Raw genomic sequence first — 8,451 nt, 5'->3', positions numbered from 1 at the left:
CTCTGTGGTTTTGGAGCCTGTCCTGGAACTAGCTCTGTAGACCAGGCTGGTCTCGAACACACAGAGATCCGCCTGCCTCTGCCTCCCGAGTGCTGGGATTACAGGCGTGCGCCACCACCGCCCGGCTAGGACTCAGATTTCTATGTGGGGTGCTTTCTGCTCACCCCTGATCTATAAAATGCCTATGCTTTATCACTGAGGTCAGAGATCAGGTCACCAGCCCACGCTGTTCCCAAGCTGAAGGGAATGTTCTCTGTGCTTGCTAGGCAAGTTACAAACTGGACTATGCCTCTATCCTAGGCTGTATCTGCAGCGGAACCGGAAGCAACAGTGTGACCACAGTGCCTGAGTGGATAGTGTGGTCACTGACTGACCCAAGGTAGAATCGCCTTCCTACAGAGAAGCTAACGTACAGCTGGAGTCCTGCCCTCTGGTAGCTTTCAGTCTGGTTATGGGATGAGTTCTCTACCAAGTTAGATCACAACGCAAAACAACACTGTGAAGGTTCTCGTGCACGGGGTAAGACTCTATGGCCAGATTTCTAAAACTGTTTATCTAGGGGTCCTGTCTTTTTCTTGAGCTGGATGAGAGTTACATTGGTGAGTTTATTTAGTGAGAAGTTGTTGAACAGAGCATGTGGTTTGTGCACTTTTTGATAAATGTATACGGAAGAGAAAATTCTTCTAAATGATTTTGATATTAATGAGGCCAGACAAAGTGGTGCATGCCTGTAATCCCAGCTAGTCAGGACACTAAGTCAGAAAGATCGCATTTTGAGGCCAACCTTGGCAACTTAGCTGGCCCAGGTTTCAATTTTTTTTAATAAAAATTTTTACAATATTTTTTTAATATTTAAAAAAGGAAAAAAAAAAAGAACTTGGCATCTGTCGATCACAGTTAACATCTTTACACCCATAGCCAAACAGCTGCTCTAAAGAGGTAGGCAAGGTTGGGTCTGTGATTTAAAATTCCCCCCCCAAATATAACAGGTTCAGAAGGCTTTAGCAGCAAAGCACCAAGGGTTTAGGAGGAATCAGCGCCCTTCTATACATTCTCCTGGAAGATATAGGAACAACGTTTATGAAACCAAAAGAGACATCCAAAAACATCAGCTTATTTTATGAAGTCAAAACAAGGACGAAAAAGGCAAAATCACAAGCCAGCCTCACTTAGGACATGGAAGCTAAGCTCCTAACAGACCAACAACAGCATCCAGCACTAAACTTAAAGGTTTGTTTGTTTGTTTTTATGTGCATGTGTGTTTTGCTGGGAGTCAAATGACCTGGGACTGGATTTGCAGATGGTTGTTAGTCTCCATGTGGGTGCTGGGGAGCGAACCCCCAGCTCTCTCCAAGAGCAGCCAATATTCTTTTTTAAACTAGAGCTTATTTATTTATTTATTTATTTATTTATTTATTTATTTATTTATTTTCTACATACCAATCCCAGTCTCCTCCCTCCTCTCCTCCTGCTCCCAGGCAATCCACTGACTTTCCACTCCAGGCCTCTGGCACTAAATTTTACAAGACCGTATGTCATCTTTAAGTTGTGTTTATTTAGGAACTAAGTATTTGTTTTAACGTTGGGACTTTGTATGTAGGTGTAGTACTCAGAATTAAACCTGTGCTCTTACACATGCTGGACAAAGACTCCACCGCTGAGCTATAAACCCGGCTCTATCATTGGGAAGAATCAAGAGGTTCTGTAGTTAACAGTAGGAAGCTATGCGTTGCTGGGGACAAACCCAGAGCCTCCTCTACGGTAGGCTCTGCCCCTGACTTATAGCCCAGTATGCCCTCTTCTTTGTGAAGACATCAGTTAACAGAGTTGCACAGGATTATGGGGGCAATGTTAGAGGAAAACAGGGACCACAGAGGGGGTGTTGTTGGTTTTTTTAACTCTGACTCTTTTGGTTCTTTCTTCTTTGGCAGGCCCACCATCTAGCTCCCAAATAAACCACACAGAGGCTTTTTCTTTCTTATGAATACCCAGCCTTAGCTTGGCTTATCTCCAGCCAGTTTTTCTTAAATTATCCTGTCTATATTTTGCCTCTTGACCTTTATCTTTCTCTATTTTATATACCTTTCTTTCCTTCTTACTCATGGCTTGCTGTGTAGCTGAGTGACTGGCCCCTGATGTTTACTTCTTACTCATGCTGGCTGGGTGGCTGACCCCTGATGTCCTCCTCCTTCTCCTTTTCTTGCTCCCCAATCTTTTCTTCACCAATTTCTTCTGCTTATTCTCTCTCTTTGCCAGCCCTGCCTAGCCTTGCTCCTGCCTTGCTATTGGCCATTCAGCTCTTTATTAGACCAATCAGGTGTTTTAGGTCAGCAAAGTAACACAGCTTCACAGAGTTTAACAAATGAAACATAAAAGAATGCAATACATATTTGCACCATCAAACAAATATTTCACAGTGTAAACAAACATAACACGTCTTCAAATAATATTCCACAGCAAGGGGGGGGGGGTGTCTGGTATTAGGTTCTGCTTCTCCTGGGAGCATTTGTCAGTTCTGGAGGGAACTAGGGGTGTATGTGGTGTTTTTGATGATTTTTGGGGGCTCAAGAAAAGAGATTGGAGTCCAGAGTCACCAATATAGCTGCTGTATACTACCTTCCTAAAGACCACACCTTAGTGGTGACAATAGCTCAAACTTCACCTTAATGGACAGAACTTCATGTACAGCTCAGCTTCAAATCATGTCAGTGTCTCTCTTTGTCACTTTTTCTGTTGCCATGATAAGACACCATGATGAAGGCAACTTATAAAAGGAATGTTTAATTTGGGTCTAATACTGCAGAAGGTTAAAGTCCGTGACAAACACTGGAGGCAGTGTGGCAGCAGGCAGGTACGCGGGCGTGGCACTGAGGCCTTTAGCTGAGAGCTCATACCCTGACCCCCAAACACAAGACAAGAGAGCTCGCTCACTGGGGAAAACATGCCTTTTTGAAACCTCAAAACTCACCCCCAGTGACATACCTCCTCCAACAAGGACATGAGTCCTAATCCTTTCTAAACAGTTTCACCAACTGAGGACCATGCGTGCAAACATATCAGCCTGTGAGGACCATTCTTATTGAAACTACCACACTTCATTCCCCGGCCTCATAGGCTCCTGGTCAACGCATAATGGAAAATGCATTTAGTCCAACTTCAAAAGTCCCATAGTCTCTCACAGTCTCAACACACTTTACAAATCCATAGTCTTTTTTGAGACCGGAGGCAGTTTCTTAATTGGAACTTCCTGTATAATCGAAAAGCAAATCATATACATCCAACATACTTTTGCACATAATATACATTACCATTCCAAAAGGTGTTGGGGTCCTGTGGCAGCCTGGACCATAAATTATTTCTCTGGATCAGCGTGGAGGTGCGGGAATAAAGACACAACTCACATGGCTTCATTGGGAGGGAGATTCTCAGTGGTCCCTCACTGAATCCTGAGTTCACATCCTGAAAATTCCCCATTTATTCTTCAAACAGCCTTTATACCAAAACGTAAGCTGAGGGGGAAATACATTAGCATTCTGTTTCCTAGGCAACCAGGTGAATGGCTTTTAGTCATGTCCACATCTATCTACCTGTGCCTGCTGTCAAGTCTTTCTGCTCTGTGTGCTAGCTGTCACGTAGGCTGACTTAGCACCTTTTCTCAGGCATCCTCCAAATTACAAAGAAAGGAGCAAAACAACATCCTGACTCTTTGATAGGGTAGCGACAGCCTGTCTGGAAGGATACGTGACCACCTCAGGTACTAAGTATGGCCTGAGAGATTGGCTATCACACAATGTAGAAATATGGGCCTACAGAAAGGAAAGAATGGGGCATGAGGAGGAACCAAAGCAAGGCCAAAACCTGGCCGAGCACACTTCAAATCTTGTAACCACATATCTGATGTCAAGGGCTTAGATGACTTTGATCTCTCAGTTTCGCTGACTGCAAAGCACTCTCTCTTTGGCTGCTTCCACTTCCTGTCTCCCTGGCAGACAGCCCTCAGCTTTGGCATCTCCAACATCATGAGATCATTAACAGATCACAGATTTCACCTTCACATCCTCACACAGTGGCATCTTGGGGCCTCCATGCAAGGATTCCCCTGCCACATGCCTGGCTTTGGCAGCCATCCTTAACCGCTGGGGAAGATTCCACAACCCCTTTACTCATTGTCCTTCCTGAAACTAAAGCCAGAACTATGTGGCTGAAGTTGCCATGTTTGGCTATGTGCTTGGGTTGGAGCCTGGCGCCGCTTTGAATTACATTTGCATAAACTTTGATCCGTTGCTCCTAAGGAACAAAATATTCCTCAAGCCTTTTTTCCCCCCAAATTACAGGATTATCTGACTAGAGTCTTGTCCTGAGGGCCCTGCTCCCCACTCCCTGTATCCCATTTCCCACGGGGCCTCTCCTTAGCTTTTTCAGCCCAAGTTTTGGCTCCCACATTGAATTTTCTTTTTCTCCTCCACTGTACACTTCAGTTTTCTTCTTGCTCAGTCTGTTCTTTCTCCTTGGAGACCTGTGTGGAACAGGCAGATTAGGCTGCCAGGGAAATTAGTCTGTCATTTTTTCAGTTTTCAGGCAAATGTTTAGGACAAGGATAAAAAGCATCCACAATCTTTGCCAAAAGACATGAGCGGTCCTTAGCCCAGTTGTTAATATTGTTCCCCTCCGAAGCTCCCTGAGCTGGGCCTCCAGAGTCCCACATCGATCTCAGTACACCACACTCCAAGCTCCTGTTAGGATGGCCCCTTAAACTCTGTTTACAGCATTCAGTCACTCTCCTAGCCCAAAGTCCCAAAGTCTTCCTCCTAAACGGAACAAAATACAACAAAAACATCACCAACAGAAATGTCAGTCACATCAATACCCCATTCCTGGAACCACAATCTGTATTAGTCAGCTTCTCTAGAGGAACAGAACTGATAGAGTGAATATATACATTTAAAAGGGGATTTTTTTTTTTTTTAGAAAGTCCTACAAGCTGTGGTCCAGCTAGTCCAACAAAGGCTGTCTTCTGAAGAAAAGGCCAAGAATCTGATAGCTACTCTGTCCATGAGACTAGATGTCTCGGCCCGTCGTCAGTCTGTCTTGGAATCCTGAAGTAGTTAGTTCTAATACCAGCAAAGGCATGCCTCAGTCGTAGGATAGAGGAACTTGCCAGCAAGAGTGAGAGAAAGTGGGCAGGAAGCAGAAGTTTCCTTCTTCAATGCCCTTTTATATGGGTGCCACTATAAGGCGTGGCCCAAATTTAGGGTGGGTTTCCCAAACCTCAAATGATTCAATGAAGAATAATTCCTCACAAGTATGCCCAGCTGCTTGGGTACTATCTGAGTCAAGATGTAGTCAAGCCGACAGCTAAGATTAGCCATCACAGTGTCTGAGAGAGAGTAAAAGCTACCAGGAGTACTAGTGCCCCTGGGCCATCGACTGACTGCGCTCAAGAAAACACTTGACTTCCTCCAGCCCCTACCCCCACACAGACCACAGAATGATGGGCATTCAGCATAAAGCCAACAGCACGCAGTTCCTCTGAAGCAGTGGAAGAGGAGGAAGGGGCACACTGCAGCCTCTATGGCCTCACGGGTGGGCAAGAGTGAGGTCATTCTTGGGTCTATCGTGGACTAGGGAAGCAGTCTCTGAACATGCCATTCCTGTCCTCCTCAACCACTTCTTCAGTAGGATGAGACTGCTGTAAAAATAACAGAAATCAGAGCACAGAAGACAAGTTCACAGAAACTACCATGCCCTTATTGGGGTTCTGTGATCTAGCAAGCTCCAGAGAGAGTAGAGAGCCATTTCCTCTTCCTCAGGTCCCCTTCTGGCCTTGCATCCCCTCTCGCCTCCTTAGGTATCCTTCATACCTCCTGCAAGCTGCTGACTACTTATGTCTGTGTCCTGGCCCCGCCCACCAACAGCCCCATGTTGTGATCATCTGGGTCGGGGGACAGGTGGGAAACATCCTGGAGCCTCTGGGAAAGGTACAGGGTTTTGCATATTTGCACATGCCCATGTATGCATGTGCACTCGAGTGTTTGTAGGATGTAGATGGAGAAACTGAATCATCTTTATTCTGGGAGGCAGACTTTTGAAAAACCATGCAATATCAAAAATTAGAACAAGTCAAAGGATTGTTATACTGTCTAGGTCTCAGTTTTGTCCTCATTGTTGGTGTTAGTGTGGCCTTGGGCACACAGATTTCCCATCTGCTTGCTAGAGAGAGACCTTAATTTTGATGCACTGTTTGAAGCCTGGGAAGGGGCCTACACACAGGATTAAAATCAAAGGACAGCCAAAGTCAGCCCCCTAGATTTACTTGGTTTTAGTAGTGTTTTCATGAAGAGCACAGATTTTAGAGGTTACACTGTTGCCAGTCTGTTACATTTCCCACTAGATTTGTTGACAAGGCCATGAGCTTGGAGGTTAGGATGGTAATGATTACCTACGATACTTTTCAGAGCTGTGGCTGTTTTTGCAGAAAGCACCAGTCCTCCCATTGGGCCTGTAACCGTGCCTGCTGTGTGATGAGAACAGAATGAAAAGGCTGAATCTCTGCCTTTATACTGTGTCTTCCCCTTTGCAGATTTAACCTTTGGGTCAGGTGGGCTTGACCTAAACTTGCCTAACCTCTTTCCTCCCCTTCATGCCAAGATAAAAGTCACTAAAACAACATTCCCATTTAGGCCACTGAAGTATCTATCATCCAGGAGTCCCCCAGTCTTGCCATTACCTCCTCTTCCCCTGTACCCCCCACTCAAAGCCTATGCACAGAGCTGACATCCCAAGACACTCATCTTTGGCAATGGCCTCTCTGCACTGTTAGTAGTGCATGTTCCTAGTTACCACGGAAATTGAAAAACAGTATCTGTGAGAGCCTCTATTATCTGCTGAGAAGTTGCCATATCAAAATGCATACCGAAATGATTAAGGGTTATCCAAAGGCAAAGAATTCTTCAGGCTCCTTCATGGAGCCTCTTTTGATGATGAAATGATCTCAAACTAACAAAATTAGTTAAAAATAAAGGGCAAAAATGTAATAACAATTTCTTATTGGTTGTCTTAACTTGACAGTTTGAGTGCCAGATTGTTAAAGAAATAAATGAGGGCTGAGAATATTACTTTATAGTAGAATAAGTGGGTAACATGTGGAGAGCTCCAGTTCCAGTCCCAACTTACAAAGAGAGGGAGAGAAGGAGAGAGGGGGAGGGGAAGAGAGAAGGGAGAGAAGGAAGAGGAGGAGGAAGAGAAAGAGGAAGAGAAGGAGGAGGAGGAGAAGGAGAAGAAGAAGGAGAAGAAGAAGAGGAAGAGGAAGAGGAAGAGGAAGAGGAAGAGGAAGAGGAAGAGGAAGAGGAGGAACTAATGGGCCAAGCAATGTTTAAAAGAATACAGTTTCCGTGTAATTATTTCGAGGCATAAGCTAGCCATGCGGGCGGCTGGATGCTGGGGACGCAGCCCGCCGTTCTTCAACAATACTCAATTGCTGAAGCAGTGAGATAGTTTAGTGGGTAACGGTGCCTGCCACCAAGGCTGATAACCTGAGTTCCATCCCTGGGATCACATGACTCAGCACATACACCCACACACATGCACACATAAAATAAATAGCGTAATGTTTTAGCTTTGGTTTTGTTCTTTGAAACCAGGTTTCTCTTTGTGTAGCCCTGGATGTCCTGGAGCTCACCCTGTAGACCAGGCTGGCCTCAAACTCACAGAGATCCTCCTGCCTCTGCCTCCTGAGTGCTGGGATTAAAGGTGTACGCCACCACTGGCCGGCTTTTTTTTTTTTAAATGGATTCAATTCTGTCTTTAGTCATTGGCATTTGTGGTGAGATAATGCTAACAGTTAGAGTGAGCAGATGTCACCTATGAGCCCTTTCTGGACCCAGAATCTGTCTAGCCTTGGGTTTGGGCCTTTGGAATTATGAGAGGCAAGCGTACCTGGGTTCCGAGCCTCCTTTGTGACTGCAGCCTAACCTGAGTGAAATGCATTCCTCCAGAACCTGGGAGCCACATGTCCACTCCCTGATCTCCAACGGGGAACGCTGAGGGGGAGAACCAATAAGAGGTGGGGTGGGGCTCAGTAATGGGCCAAGTTCCTGCTGCCACCAGACACCCCAGCTGGCCATCGAGTGACCTATATCCTTGGCTGGTTGTTGGTTTTGGAAAAGACAGTTAGCCTGCTCTCCTTTGTGAAGGTCAACAGTTGGGTGTCTGTGGCCTCTGTCAACAGCCTCTCCACTCCCCCAGACCATTTCTCTCCTTAGAGAGTTTACCTCTCCGCGGGAGTGGAAGTGAGCCGTGACTGAGAGACTGGTACAGGGCGCACCTCAGCTTAGCGGCACTAGGGACTGGGGAGATAAGGGGAGGGAGCACTGGGGACAGGTGGGATGAGGGGAGGGAGCACTGAGGACAGGTGGGATGAGGGGAGGGAGCACTGGGGACAGGTGAGATGAG

The 8,451-nt window shown here is 45.9% G+C and overlaps 1 protein-coding gene across 1 annotated transcript in view; it reads right to left on the bottom strand.

Moving 5' to 3' along the window:
- The window catches only part of Gabrr2 (gamma-aminobutyric acid type A receptor rho2 subunit), a 31,217-nt gene that overhangs the window by 13,702 nt on the left and 9,064 nt on the right, over positions 1-8,451 (bottom strand). The gene's annotated exons all lie outside the window — the stretch shown is intronic.

The sequence above is a fragment of the Microtus ochrogaster genome, linkage group LG5 (assembly GCF_000317375.1).
Source record: "Microtus ochrogaster isolate Prairie Vole_2 linkage group LG5, MicOch1.0, whole genome shotgun sequence".
In the NCBI taxonomy this organism is placed as follows: Eukaryota; Metazoa; Chordata; class Mammalia; order Rodentia; family Cricetidae; genus Microtus; species Microtus ochrogaster.
Note: the sequence above shows the minus strand (reverse complement) of the source record. Positions and strands in the feature narration are given on the sequence as shown.